This window comes from Patella vulgata, chromosome 5 (assembly GCF_932274485.2).
Source record: "Patella vulgata chromosome 5, xgPatVulg1.2, whole genome shotgun sequence".
NCBI lineage: Eukaryota > Metazoa > Mollusca > Gastropoda > Patellidae > Patella > Patella vulgata.
The window spans coordinates 38,979,262-38,995,407 of record NC_065883.2 but is presented as its reverse complement, the minus strand read 5'-3'; the positions used below and the strand labels follow the sequence as shown (position 1 = coordinate 38,995,407).

The 16,146-nt window shown below is 35.2% G+C and overlaps 1 protein-coding gene across 7 annotated transcripts in view; it reads right to left on the bottom strand.

The window, feature by feature from the left end:
- The window catches only part of LOC126820659 (signal transducer and activator of transcription 2), a 127,929-nt gene that overhangs the window by 24,916 nt on the left and 86,867 nt on the right, over positions 1-16,146 (bottom strand). The window lies entirely within an intron of this gene.

Here is a 16,146-nt window from a genome sequence, read left to right as displayed (position 1 = left end):
TTTATAACTTTGCATAGTTCTTACTTTAGGCCTTCGAGTTGTCGGGTTTCACCGATTACCGGTTAATCAGTTGAAATTTAGCTCACTTAGTTTTTGGATCAATTTTCACGATAATGTTGTTGCCTTTGTTTTATTGCTTCTTACATAATTATAAAAGGGCACAACGTGTTAGAAACGCCCACAATCGGGATTTAGTCCGTTATCCTGTTGAAAATAAAAAAAAATAGATCGTTTAGGAGTTTTGAGATCATGGCCATGGGATGCAATGCACAAAAATCGATTTAACAAGCCATAGGCTTCAATGGGAATAATGTGTATCGATGAACTAAATCTCTTTAATTTCGTAGTTTTATAGTATTTTCGGTAACAAAACTATTGAGAATTATCATTTACAATCATACGATAGTTGTGTCCGTGTTTCGGAAATTTATAAAGCATGATTCATATTTTTAAAACAAGCGTAAATGATAAACGGAGCTTAATAATAATAATCACTTTATTTTAAAAGGGTAGAAAATTAGGCCTAGGGCCTTTCTTACATTTTGTCCTTTAAACAACATCAAGCATGCACAAAATCCGGAACAAATGTTTTACATAACGATAATAAATACAATAGATGTGCTGTTTGATAAATGTGAAAATTATTTACACTGTGAAAGGTAGGAATAGAATTATACAAAAATATAGATATTTAAGTGCTTCATAATTGAATGTTTTCTTGTTCATCCATACATATATTTTGTATAATACTATTCATACCTATCTTCGAGCAAATACTGTTCATATATATATCAACATATTGAATGCAGTCATGAGAGAATTTCAAACAACTTCATCCTCAAAGCTATACGAATCATCCTGACTAACAACACTTTTACATTTGGCGAAAAAGAATTACAAACAGATTCTTGGTATAGCGATGGGTACCAAGGCGGCACCACAATTAAGTAATTTAACAATGGGATTCCTTGAGGAAAAACTATACTCAATTGTAGAAATTGAACATGGCGTGGATTACAGATTATATTTAGAAAATCAGTTGAAACGATTTCTAGACGATATATTCTGTATTTGGAATGAACGATTTGCAAAAAATAATGAATGATTTATATCTAAATATCAAATTTAAACATCCTGAATGCAGTCATGAAAGAATTTCAAACAACTTCATGCTCAAAGCTATACGAATCAACCTGACTAACAACACTTTTACATTTGGCGAAACCAATTACAAACAGATTTTTGGTATAGCGATGGGTACCAAGGCGGCACCACAATTAAGTAATTTAACAATGGGATTCCTTGAGGAAAAACTATACTCAATTGTAGAAATTGAACATGGCGTGGATTACAGATTATATTTAGAAAATCAGTTGAAACGATTCCTAGACGATATATTCTATATTTGCAAAATTTGCAAAAAATAATGAATGATTTAGATCTAAATATCAAATTCACAATTGAAACGAACGATCTGCAAATCGCATTCTTGGACGTTCTAGTGAAATGAAGGGGAGAACTCCTTATAACGGATATGTATTCTAAAGAAACAGATACCAAAAACTATCTTTCATATAAATCATGTCACCCACGCCATACCAAAAATAATATATCTTTTTCTTTAGCTAGAAAAATATGCACCATTGTGATAGATGAGGACCTCCGGGTTGTCAGATTAGGTGAGCTAAAAGAAATTTATTGAAACAGTATTACCCCGTCGAGGTAATAGAAGTTGGGATAAATAAGGCTTTGGCAATTGATATCCAAACACTGAGGGCTACTAAAGCAAAAGACAGTTCGGATAATATCATTACCTTTGTCGCTACTCATAACCCCCTACATCCCAACTTCTTTAAAACAATGTACGAGAGCAGGGCAATCCTGGCATCAAACGACAACCTCAGAGCGAAATTTGATAATGTTCAATTCATTAAATAACAGCCACCTAATCTCAAACGCCTCCTAATCAAAGCAAAATTCAATTCATCTATCACAAGGACCGGCTTTTATGTATCTAAATAAATGCCCGGATCTTCGATGTAAATGTTGCGACCATATTACGCCAAATAACAAATATAATTTTCCTAAGTTTACTTTTAGTGTCAACGACAATATGAATTGTGACACAAAAAATCTCATATGTCTTGACTTGCAATGGGTGTCTAAATTATTATATAGGGGAGACGTCCACGCATCTACGGGATAGAGTACACAACCATCGACGGGATTGTAATATTGAAAATGGGCCCTTTTTTGTAAATAGACATATCTATAAATGTGCACACCTACAAGTAAAATTCCAAATTTCCCTTTTTATAAAATGAAAGTCGATGACACCACGAAAAGGAAATTAATGGAAAACCATTTTATTAAAATGAAATGAAATGAAATGGGGTTTAACATCCTACTGTTCTGCTCCTATGCTGGGCTAATGAAGACGGGCATACGCCATACAGTGTGCTATGAGGGAAATTTTGCCCGAGCAGCGGCAAAATCGCCTACTCTTATATCGAATTCCAACTGCCAAGGGATGTTTTACGTGCATTCCAATGTATACGCGGGACCTAGTTTTTTCGTCTTATCCGAAGGACTAGACAGCTGTCCTTGTCAGACCCTCCGTCCTGCATCACTGACAAGGGGGAACCACGCCGGAAAATCTGGATGAACTTTCTCGGCCAATGCAGGGATCGAACACCCGACCTCCAGGCTAGCGAGCCAGCGTCTTACCCACTTAGCCACGTGTTCCCCTATTTCATTAAAAAATACGTTCTTCGACTTAATAATCAATAAGTAACAATTGACTATCAGCTTCATTAATTTTCTTAAATCTATCCCATGATTATCTTCCACTCTCTGTTCATAAATCAAACCCATATACTACAGATTAACACACGTGTGTACATGTTTTCTATTAGTTAACGATATACTATGAAACCATAGACAATGGTGACTATAGCCAATTAAAACCACAGTGTTACTATGTAAATATGTATACAATACTATACTGTCCATCTTTATCCAATGACATTATTTATGAATAGTCCCAAGACGGACGAAAAGTACTTTAAAAAGGTTAAAATGTTATTAAACCATTGTTGAAATCAGTTTGTGTCGGCATACCTTTTTTCATCTTTTCATCATTTACCGTGAAACAAAGTAGTGTAGCTTTGCGGTTGTGCTAATAATTTTGGATATATGTTGCTTGAGCTTACATTTTTAATATTATTTGGCAATGAATTTTAAACTATTTTTAACAACAGGAAGCTGGGCCCTGAGAACAAACAATTAGTCTGTTATAAATATTACTATAGGGTGTATTATAAAAGAGAAGAACATTAGTTCTTATAACGATTATAAATTATTTTTAATTATATTTAATAAATGTCTTTCCTTAATTTTTAATAAGTTTAGATCCGCAATGTCAGGAGATAAATCTTTTGTGTGCTCTATATCTCAAATAAGTTTGAGTGCTCGGTTTTGTCGTCCAAAGAGTATTAAGAGATATATCGCAGTTTTCCCATATAAGTCAACAGTAGTCGAGATATGGCTGAATTTATGATCGGAATTTACATGGAAGGAATTCTTTCAGTTTACGTAACTGAAATATTTTTTGATTGATAATTTTTTTTAATATAATTTGCGTGATCGTTCCATTGCAGATGATTATCGACCTGAACACCAAGCAATTTAAAAGTTGGAACATTTTCAATCGCACAGTTGTTAAGGTTTATCTATAAATCTGGTGTTAAAAGTCGTTTTCTTTTCTGCTTATTAGTTTTTAATTCGTTGACAATCATCGAATTGTGGCCATACCAGTTGAGTAAGATATCAGTATCACTTTGTAATTTAATTTGAAGATAATTTAAATTGGTAGCTGACGAATAGACTGTTGTATCATCCACAAATAAATCACAGAATGACTCCAGATTGGGAGGAAGATCATTTATGAAAATATTAAATAATAATGGTCCTAAAATAGATCCCTGTGGAATACCACAAGTAATTGGTTGAAGTTTAGAATATTGTCCATTTGCGAATGTACATTGATGTCAGTGGTCCAGGTAAGAATGAATTAAGTTCAGGAAGTTATCAGACAGTTGATAGTAACGACATTTGTTCAACAAGATGCTGTGAATAACAAGATCAAAAGCTTAAAATAAAAAAATATATAGCACCACACAGTTCATTTTTACTTAGAGAATTAATTATAAAAGTGTTCTGTTGTGTTAGTTAAAGCAGTTAGACACGTGTTATTTGTTCCGAATCCTGATTGATTAATATAAAGTAAATTATTGTTATTTAAATAATTATATAAATTACTGTGAGTGTGCCGTACGAGAATTTTGAATATTGACGGTAATACTGATATTGGTCTGTAATTATTTGGATCAGTTTTGGGACCATTTTTGTGAACAGGTAATATTTTAGCATTTTTAAATTCTTTAGGAAAATAATTTGATTTTTTACACAAATTAAAGATATAGGTTAAACTGTCTGCAAGACCATGTGAGCCATGTTGCAGAAAGCGTGCATTAACCATATCTAAACCTACAGGTTTTGAGACATCTAAAGCTTTAAGAGATTTATTAACTTCATTAATAGTTATAAAAGGGAGATCAAATTCAGTTGTCACAGGCATATTTAAGTTGATAAAATTACGAAGAATGTTGCCAGTTTCAATATCATTATTTCGCTTATTAGTGTTGGACTTTTAAATTATCGGCAATATTGATAAAATATTCATTGAAAGTTTCGGAGTCAATTGGATAAGATTAAGAAGAATAATTCTGATCATTTACGAAAGTTTTTATGGCAGACCAGATCTGTTTTGAATTACGGCTGGCAGTGACAAGGCTGTTTATGTATGAACATTTAGATTTTCGTATTAGACTTTTCACAAGATTCCTGTAGTATTTAAATAAGTCATGGTTGCCTTTCTTTTTGTAATGGTCTCGATTTTGCATAGTTTTAAGTATTTCATTATTTAACCACGGCGGTTTACTGGCACATTTAACCCGTTTTGTTCTCAGTGGAGCATGCTTGTCAATTATAGGTGTTATGATCTGATACCATATATCCAGAGATTTATCAGGTTCGCCAGAGCTTAGAATATTGTCAAATGGGGCCAACATTAGATCGTTTACATAATCAGTGTGGTTAAAGTGTTTGAGTGATCGATATTTGATGTCTAGTTTTTGAAATCTTAATAGTAGTGTGGTACTCCCACAGAAAAAATACCTTTGTCCTCTATAGCTTATCACTATGTGCTTCTCTTATCAATGTTATGTTAATAAAGTAAGCTTTCATTAAAAAATAAAATAATAATTTAAGAATATTAAAATTGAATTTCAAAAAGGCCTATAACGTTTTCCAATAAACAGATTTGAGCCGTTTGTTGTTTTCCAAGATAAAATACCTTTGGCTCCAGCGTTGTCTCACTGTGTGCTTTTATGATTTATGCTCTGTTAATTAAAAAATAAAAAAAATAATTACAGAAATTAAAATTCCATTTGTGTTCAGAGTTACTTTTATTTTGGTGATTTGTTTTTGTCAACTGATTATTTAGAGATAGAAAATTTAATTTATACTGACTAATGGGGGAGGGGGCGTCTAATTGTTTTATTTGCCTTACAATCAAATAGACGGATGGACCGTGAAATATTTGTTTCCATGATTAGTTCCATGATTTTACGTTTTTAGTTGGGTTTTTTTTCAATTCAAACAAACTCTTCCAACCCTATCACAATAACTTCAGATTAAAATGAGAGTATATCTGAGTATATCTGCCATACAAACTGAAGTTAACCAGCTTACTAGATAATCCCAGAGTATATTAAAATTATATTTTGAATTACTGAATTGTTTAAAATTAGTGGTGGTGCTCCAGGATATATTTTATAGGTGATCATCAGATTAAGGCCTACCAGTAAAAGGGGAAATTTGATTTTGAATAGCATAACAGTATTAGGCTTACTGTTTTATTAAAACTAAAAGCTTATTGCAATTGAAAATTAAGCAAAATAATATTTTTGTTATGGAATTTGCAAAGGTATATTACAGATACCATAAATTTAACAGTTACCACAACCAATTGTAGGCCTACATAGAATCACATTTTGCGATGTCGACAAACTTAAGAAAAATTAGGCTTGTCCATTATCCTTTTGCCAGAATACAATAGATTCTTCAGAAAATATAGTTAGTTCCCTCAATTTGTTTCTGAAAATGCACATGATTCTTTCTCGATTTCTTTTAATGATGAATCTAGATTTATTTTTTTCAGTAGGCTAGCGATACGAAGGCCTATTGTGTTTGTAGATTTTATTTGTTTTTACAAAAACATATAGAATATAAAAAGAATATGTGCAACTACAGATTTAACGGGCAAAGCTTACCATTTAAGATCTGATCCTTTAAAAATCACAAATAATTCTAAAATTATGAAAATACACACGAAAATACTAGATTAGTAGATAGCAAGCAAAAAGGAATGCAAGGAATGGGTATGTTTACATCGAAGCGCAACCACTTCTTGTCCCGTGTACGCGAAACTACTAAAAGGCCTTTAATTACCCGGTATTATTAATTTTATTACACCTATATAATGTCATTGAGTGGCGTGGTTTGGATTCCCCGCATGTATATATATATATGACAGGGAGTACGGTTACCTGCCCATCATCGTGGGTTTTCTCCGGGTTCTCTGGTTTCCTCCCACTGCTAAAAAGGTGAATTATTGAAATAAAATGAAATGAAATGAAATGAAATGGGGTTTAACGTCCTACTGTTCTGCTCCTAAACTGGGCTAATGAAGACGGGCATACGCCATACAGTGTGCTACGAGGGAAACTTTGCCCGGGCAGCGGCACTACGGCCTACTCTTATATCGAATTCCAACTGCCAAGGGATCTTTTACGTGCACGCCAATATGTACACGGGTCCTCGGTTTTTTGTCCCATCCGAACGACTAGACAGCTGTCCTAGTCAGGCCCTCCGTCCTGCATCACTGACAAGGTGAAACCACGCTGGAAAATCTGGATGAACTTTCTCGGCCAATGCAGGGATCGAACACCCGACCTCCAGGCTAGCGAGCCAGCGTCTTACCCACTTAGCCACGTGATTCCCCTATAAAACTGAACCATATGTTAGTCCCGAAATTACCTAATTTGTGTCGAATGGACCTTAACCAAATTTTTCTCTAGTCTCTCCCTACATTACATAGTAGCCTACATTGTCATTGATTTGATTTGATTTAGTTTAGATAAACTATACTATAAGGCGGTTTAAGTCCATATTTTTTCCGATACCCCTACCTATGGTAGAACAAAGGTTGTCTGGTATGGCTGGAAAGTTAATTTTATCGACATTATGAAATCGGTTCTTGGGCGATTTTCAAAACGGTCTATAATAGTTATTTCTCCTGTTTTCCATAGCAACTGTAAAAAATCATAGTTATCAACTGTATGCGTAAAATCCAACTATTTAACGATTAAGAAGTATCAGATCAGCTATATTTTGTGTTTTTCTCCAGCACACTCAGTAACTTGAATAAAAAAAATCGCAAATAGAACGCGCAATATCATTTTAGGACCAGTAATTGGCCCCTGGGCGGTACTAATCTTGTCCTTGATTGCTCTATGGACAATTTAGATATGACGTCACAATTCCAAGATGACGTCATACTCAGTTTCTGGCCCCATAATAAGCTATTATTTGGTATATTATATAGTTGCACAAACACAGCCCGGGCCTTAGGCCATGTGTTGTATAGATTCCGTAATATGCTGTACTGATTAAAGTTAGCAAATGTGATAATTGCAAGGTTATTTCTTTTTAAAGGCAAATTTAGGCGATTTGAATTTTTCTGAAAACATCAAATTTCCCATAGCTAAATCCACGCTAATGTATACTATATTGATTATTCGCCATAATAGAAAACAAAATCAAAATAATTATCAACGCTAGCTTTTCTCCTGGCTTGTATTCACTCGCATTATAAACAAAACCTTCATTTAGATTTCGCGAACACGTTGAGATGGCGGCGGACGTCACCAGACAACAATCAGCCTACCGTAGATTACAACTTCCAAGAATTATAAACCTGTATTGTGCGTAGATTATGTCGAGCGAAAGAAGTAAAATGTACCATTTACATGGGATTTCGCTTCATGGGATGTTTGCCAATACCATGAGTGGTATTTAACCATTTTTGGACTGATAATCCTATTAGAAATTCTTTATATCTGCATGTTGCCATTCTTCGAATAAACGTTGAATTAGTAAGTGGTGATGACATTTTAACACATACATCTTTGATATGGTTGATCCGTAGGGACGATTTGAAGAATCAGTAAGTGACACAAAACATGAGTTATCCTTACTGGACTGAAGTAGAGAGTGATTACACACAGTCGATTTTCAACTGAAGACGAAGTATTGGGAGCTGATATCTGTTCGAAAAGAACTATTCTTAAAAGGAATTGACTGTCATGAGAAAGATGTAGTGGCAACGTTCTTGATTAAATACTGTGGAATATAATACGGAGGTATATGAGACCCCGAGAAGAACAGAGGAGAGCGAAGACCGGCGTATGGACTCACCCGAGTTCAGCGGCAGAAGAGCGGAATGGTTGTCTTAATGTACCATGTTAATGTTATTGTTATATTCCTGATGTAGTTTAGTTCCTATTTGAGTTATGTTCCTATTTTATTGATAATTCTGTTTTATATTCTAGTTCCTAATGTAAATAAATTTCATATTTACAAAACCGATATTCCGTAATGCAAAGATTTCTTTCCACTTGGTCTTGGAGACTTTTGTGCTTGTTAACCAACACAATATCCAACAGGAAGGTTATTAAGTCGTACTGAAATTATGGATATCAGCTAATACGTTCCAGTCGCATACTATCTTCAAATGCACCGTTACTTTGCATGATCTTAATTGGTCATATGACGAAGTCAAACACTTCCCATCGCGACTATCATACGAACAATGAAATATAGAAGACCCGGCACATTATGTTCTTGGAGGCTTGCTACCCGTTACCTACCTGACAACATTGATCAAATTGAAGAGACTTTTAATGGTAAAAAATACTACACATTCCATGGTTGTCGTTCTTTATCATCAGAATGGTCTGACCACCTCTAAATGTAATATACCAAGATGTTCGAACAAATTAATATGTATCATGATTTGGAGCCATATGAAAACCGCTTGAACGCCCAGAAACGCCTATTGTTTCAGAAACCACAAGGAAGCGGACACAAGGACTTTGCTGCATGCAGTTGACACTGTGAATAACCATTCTCGTGTAATAATTATAAGCGATGATACAGATGATATTGTTCTGTCGGCTTACTATAGGTACCGCCAACTATATCAACACTGATAGCTGGCGATGAAGGAAAATCAACAAGCCTTGGAGAAATAGTCAGCCTATGTTCACCCGCAGTGCATGCGTTATCTAATAGTGACAAGAAAAGTTCTTGGAAAACATCAAAAAATTACAAAAATACGTTAAAAGCTTAGCGCCACTTCCGGAGAGAGCCTTGAATTAACTTATGGTATAATGTTCTCTGTAATAAATTTAACAAGAAAAAAAACACGCGTCTGTTGTACACTTGACGAATTGCGTTCAGTTATTGCTATACGTCAACGGACACATTGGCAACCACTATTCCTCGAACAGACGAGGTACATGGTGTCACGTCACCAGGCGAAACCTAATATAGTCCGGGTTATAATTGAGGGAGGTGCCACCTGGAGAGGTAGAAATTCTAATGTGGTTTTTCTAGACCAGTTTTTTTTTATTCTGAACAAGAATATATAATGTAAACAGGCCATATCCTGAATCTCTTTCCGTGAGGGCGCTTTTTCAACATGGCCGCCAAAATCTCATATAGTGACTATATGGGTTAAGTAAGTAACAATGATGCATGTTTGACCACTTTTTGCATTAGTTTTTAATATAGTTCGTATTCCCAAACAAGCTGCGATTGTATTCCAGACTCTTAAAAGTGATAAAAAGGCATTCTGTCTTCTCGAACCCTATTGACAATGAGTGCGAGGACTATTCAGAATGCAGTGATCTGAGCGACTTTGAAAATTAATGATATAACATTGTGAGTGATTTGTCATACCAGGATACATTGTAAGGACAATTCAGTATAAACCTTAGCCTTTAAGCCCCCTCAAGAATGAGATGTCAAGCATCTTTCCAGTGATCATAAAAGAGCACTCGCAATTTTCACCCCCATATCAATTATTTGTCACACATGTAGATTCTTTTCAAAAATCTTTATGTAAAACTAATGCAAAAAGAGGACAAATGCACCGCAATAATCTTTTCTTAACGTACACAGGCCCATATCCTTTTCTCTGAGTTGTTAGCGGCCATTTTGAAGAGCACCCTCATCATTTTATATCTTCATAAAATGTGTGGTACATAATAATGAAGATGCATTGTGAATAACCCTAATCCCAATTAGTGCAAAATGTGACCATTGCGTGGCCTAATAAATGCTTATTAATATCTACGTTTTTGGGCGGCCACGTTAAGAGCGCCCTCACTTTTTATCACTTTCAAGAGTCTGGAATACAATCACAGCTTGTTTGGGAATAACCCTAATAAAAAACTAATGCAAACGTGGTCAAACATGCACCATTGTTACTTACTTAACGCATATAGTCACTATATGAGATTCTGGCGGCCATTTTGAAAAAGCGCCCTCATGGAAAAAGGTTCAGGATATGGCCTGTTTACCTCATATATTCTTGTTCAGAATAATAATCTGGTCTAGTAAAACCACAGATAATTTTTGCCTCTCCAGGTGGGCCCCCTCTCAATTTTCTGACTGTGATTCATGCTCACACTAGACTGCTTGGTCCGGGTTTCAATACAAGTCACTCTCGTGACAATATGATAGCCATGACGTCACTATACATTACAATTACGTCATATATGCAAATTTAGAAGTTTTGACCAAAAATATGCACTCGTCACCCATTACGCTTTCAGATGATGATATATTGCCGTTAAAGAAACCCTGACCATTTTGGTAAAGTGCAAAAAAAAAATATAAATAAATAAATAAAAAAAAAAAAAATATATTGGGCCATGTTGAAAATTTGACCAAGAACCAGTTTTGAGTTTTGGTGATGTGACTCTATCAGGGAATATCCAAAGTGTTTTGTTCTACCTCGGGTAGGGGTATCTCGCCATTTAAGCCCCCTTTTGGGCCTTGGCCGCTAGCCTATATAGCCATAGGCATACAGACAGATGTAGTCTAGTCTACATTGACATATGTAATGCCAATTAACCAATTAAATATGGAAACATCTTTATCCAAATATGTACTCTTGCGAAATAAAATGTTTGATAAAATATATTGCTGATATTATAATCTACTGTTGTGCTCGTTATCTATGGCTCAGTAAATAAGTATTTATTATATTTATAGCACTATATGATACATGTAGGCCTAGCACTCGTATCGTAGCACAAAATATAGTACGTAATACCCCTACAAGAAGCGCAAAACAGGTATGCTGAAGAAATCGTACTATGGAAGTGTATTTATAAAGGTATAAAATAAAGGCGATAATCCAGATAGGATTTAATTGGACCATTATGTAGTCGGTTATATAGGCTACTTATAAGAAATGGCAAACTTAGTATGATGAAATGGAAGTTTCGAAATTTCTTTTAAAATTCGTAATTGTGTACCGACTTTGGCAGTATACTTAAAATAAAGAGATTTTATTCGGGAAAGAAAGAGTACTTATCGTTCCATATTGTCAAAAATCGTAATGCCTGTAAAAATAAAACACTATATAGCGTGGTATCTGGTATGTTACTATAAATTGACGGGTATTTTACTACTTCAAAACCAAATTTGTCCGTTTTGTCGAAAATACCGACATTAAATTTATTGTCAATTATATTAATATCCAGGTCAAGAACAGATGCATTAAAGTGCTAGAATTTTCTTTATTTAATATTAGTTCTGGGGGACTTATTTCACTTTTATATTTGTTGAAAGTTCCGTCATCATTGATAGGTGTTATGTCATCAGTGTATCGAAAAGTATAGTTTAGTCAAATTGTTCAAATTCGTTGAGAATCATTGAAAAACATTGGCTTCCTACTGTTGTGTAGGTTAAAATGTCCATCTAGATTAGATAATGAGTGTTGGGTTAACAACTGTTTACTTCACTAGCCGTGTTGAGTAATTAACCTGCATTTTTCATTTAGTAAACTAAAATTATATATATAAATAATAAGTAATATATATGTATAAATAAGGACCTGGAAATTGAGTGTTTGATAAATATAGAATGATAGCTTATTTCTGGATTAATTCATCGCAGGCTTTAGGGATATCCAGGCGGCAGTGTGAAGTTAGCTCGATTTTCGATTTTGGTGAATAACGAAAAACAACTAGCTCGTTTTTCGATATTGGCGAATCGATATTCAAACTTGAATCTCAAAAAAGCAGATTTAATGGATGTACATCTACAGAATGCCTCCAAAACACATTTGATTGAATCAGTTTTGTAAAACGAACTAAAGATATCATAAATGAGGATGCCTGAGCAGTGGATTCACATAAAAACTGTTCTTTCACCTCGTTTTTCGATATTCAGACTTGAATCTCAAAAATACAGATTTTGATCATGTATATACCTACAGAATGTCTCCAAAACACATTTCATTAAATCAGTGTTCTAAACCGAACTAAAGATATCATAAATGAGGATGTCTGAGCATGGGATTCACATAAAACTGCACTTTCTCCTTATTTCTTGATATTGGCGAATGTCGAAAAACGATTCAGAATTGAATCTCAAATAAGCAGATTTGATGGATGTATATCTACAGAATGTCTCCAGAGAGAGAGAGAGAAATGGGGTTTAACGTCCACTCGACACAAACTAGTTCATTTCGGGACTAACACATGGTTCAATTTTATTTCAATCATTCGCTTGCGCCTAGGGGTCTTTAGCAGTGGGAGGAAACCGGAGGACCCGGAGAAAACCCACGAGGTTGGACAGGCGACCCTACTCCTTGTCACGTACAACCGGGGAATCAAAACCCCGCCAGTTGACTCAATGACAGACCGTATGATACAGCGCGCGCGTGCTAACCATTAGGCCATCCAACCCCCCAGAATGTCTCCAAAACATATTTGATTAAATAAGTATTCTAAAACGAACTAAAGATATAAATGAGGATGCCCGAGCAGTGGATTCACATAACAAAAGCTCTTTCTCCTTGTTTTTTGATATTGGGGAATGTCGAAAAACAGGCTACTCGTTTTTCGATATTCAAACTGGAATCTCAAAAAAGCAGATTCGATGGATGTATCTACAGAATGTCTCCAAAACACATTTGTTTAAATACGTTTCGTAATTTTTGAGATTCAATTCTGAATATCGAAATATCAAAAAACAAGGAGAAAGTGCAGTTTTTATGAAAATCCACGGCTCAGACATCCTCATTTATATTTTTAGTTCGGTTTAGAACACTGATTTAATCAAATGTGTTTTGGAGACATTCTGTAGATATACATGATTAAAATTTGTATTTTAAAGATTCAAGTTTGAATATCACAAAACAAGTAGAAAGAGCAGTTTTTATGTGAATCCATTGCTTAGGCGTCCTCATTTATGATATCTTTAGTTCGTTTTACAAAACTGATTTAATGAAATGTGTTTTGGAGACATTCTGTAGATGTTCATCGTTTTTCGACATTCGCCAATATCGAAAAACTGTGGCACAGGTTATTCTTCAGATATTCTGATACAGCAGAGTCATTTGTGGTACCTTTGGACTAATGCTTTTTGATGCGGTATTCTAATGGTCGTTTAGTTTCGCGTATGTAAGTTTTTTGACAGGAGCAGGTAATTTGTTACACACAACGTTTTGGTTGAAGGGTATTGTTGGTCGGGATTTCTTTTATTTAGATACCTACTTTAAAAAGTGTCTCTATTCCAGCGGGCTTAAGAAGTCTGCTGATTTGATAAGATAACTTGTTGTGAAAGGGAATGGAAATTCAAATGGGAGAATCTTGGATTGTTTTGCCTGGTTTGGGATCATTGCTTATGGCGGTGTGGATTACATTTTTTTTTAAACAAATTGTTCAGGATATTGTTTCAAGTTGCAGAATTGTATATTAGATGGCCAGTAATTGTCCCTGTCGGTTTATAGCATTTTCGCTATGCAGTAGTTTCAAACTTATGGTCCCTGACATACCGAACAATTCTGTACAAACTTCCTTAGACCAGTGATACAGATGAACCTTATCGCAAGTCATACTATCGTAATAACGTCGCTCAGTAATTTAATACTAATTGTATTAAATTAAACACAACAGTTCTATGGAAAACAATTACTGCATTTAAAACGGAGCTAAGTTTCTACAATGATACCTTTTCCCCCCAATAGATGTTTTATTGCCTCCAGCAGAAATTATTCATATACATGGCAGTTTTGCAAACAATACATTAAAAAAATTAAATGTTTCGCCTATTGGCAAGTCTTCAGAAAACACACAAACTGAGTATTAGTGGATGTTGTATAAACAAGGTTGTATGACTGTCTGTATATAATAAGATATTTGGTAATTATATTCATTAATATAAAATAAACAATGGAAAGGTTACATGGCCTACCAATGAGGAGCGCCCTATCCCCGCTACTGATCGAAGTCTGCATGACCTCCCTCGAAGAAAAGGCTTTGCAGTCCTCCCCAACAACACACATCTGCTGGTGATGCTGAAAGAAGAAGGTGATCCCAGCTGCTTTCTACAACACCACAAAAGTCAGCACCCACGAATCAAATTCACGATGAATAAAGAAAATAATGGAGCTGTCCCTTTCATGGTTCAAAGAAACGACAGTACTATCCAAACCAATCTATATCGGAAGCCAACATCCACCTACATCATCTACAAGTCAAACCATTCAAAGCAGCTATTATTTCAACCCTTGTCCACAAAGCTAAGAAAATAAAGAATCAGACCATACACAACTACTTTTGCGAAAATGCTATAAACCGACAGGGACAATTACTGGCCATCTAATATACAATTTCGATTATAGTATGTCAGGGGTAGTAGTGTTAAAAATCAAACGAGATTTCCATTCCTTATTACTCACTACTCATGAAAATTTGGTGAAAATCGGTTGAAAACTGTACTGTGTGTGGTAATAGGGAACTTTATTTTCCTCGATAACAACTATCCCCATAGACATAAATAAACAGACCGTTCCTACTATAAGAATGAAACATTATACACTTTTTTTTTTGACATTGATCAAGTTACAGCTCCTCGCTTGCAGGTGACCAGCATCTACGACAGAGCCCGGAAAAATCTAAGAGGGAAATATTTTCAACCAGGAGGAGAAGCCAAGGGGTGCCAAATTGTGAGCCATGGTTGCCCATTGAGTATCATACCCCTCGCAGTGTTTCGTTTGATTAGAGCTAATCCCACTACTCACTGCTATAAAAAAAGCAAATTCTTGTTCTAAATTATGACTGGTCAATAGTCCGATTAGCAACCAATAGCTAACTGCGTAACAATACCAAACAGAGCTCCAAATATGTTTACATAACGTTACGTCATGACTCTCGATTTTATTATGCCCAATTAACCAGTGCATAGCAGAATATTGCAGAAAAACTAATTGTGTGACAAACAAGGCTATCAACTGTCAACACGCATATTATGTAAACAATATTGTTTTAATACGAACAACACTTTAATTGTTTTTAATACCTTAAATCACCGTCGAAAGTTTTAGGGAAGGCCCCCGATTAAAAAAAGGGCTGTGATGTTGCTGTGTTTGGGGATAGATTAGATTGAACGGGAAGAATAGACACACTCCCTCAAAAGCGCAAGTATCAGAAGCTAATCCAGCAATGGCCAGAGAGGGATTTTTCGGGCCACTGCTTCAGGAATATGATTGAGTATTGTCCGATAAATTTCCTCGAGATTTTCCTATCTGGTTTCCCCTGGTCAGTGAGACAGGGCTGAGGACGGCAAAGAAAAAAGCGTCTTTCGAACGGGACGAATACCCAAGGTCAATCAAGATACTCGTCGGCGTGCATGTTAACGAACTCTTAAGAGTTGAAATTC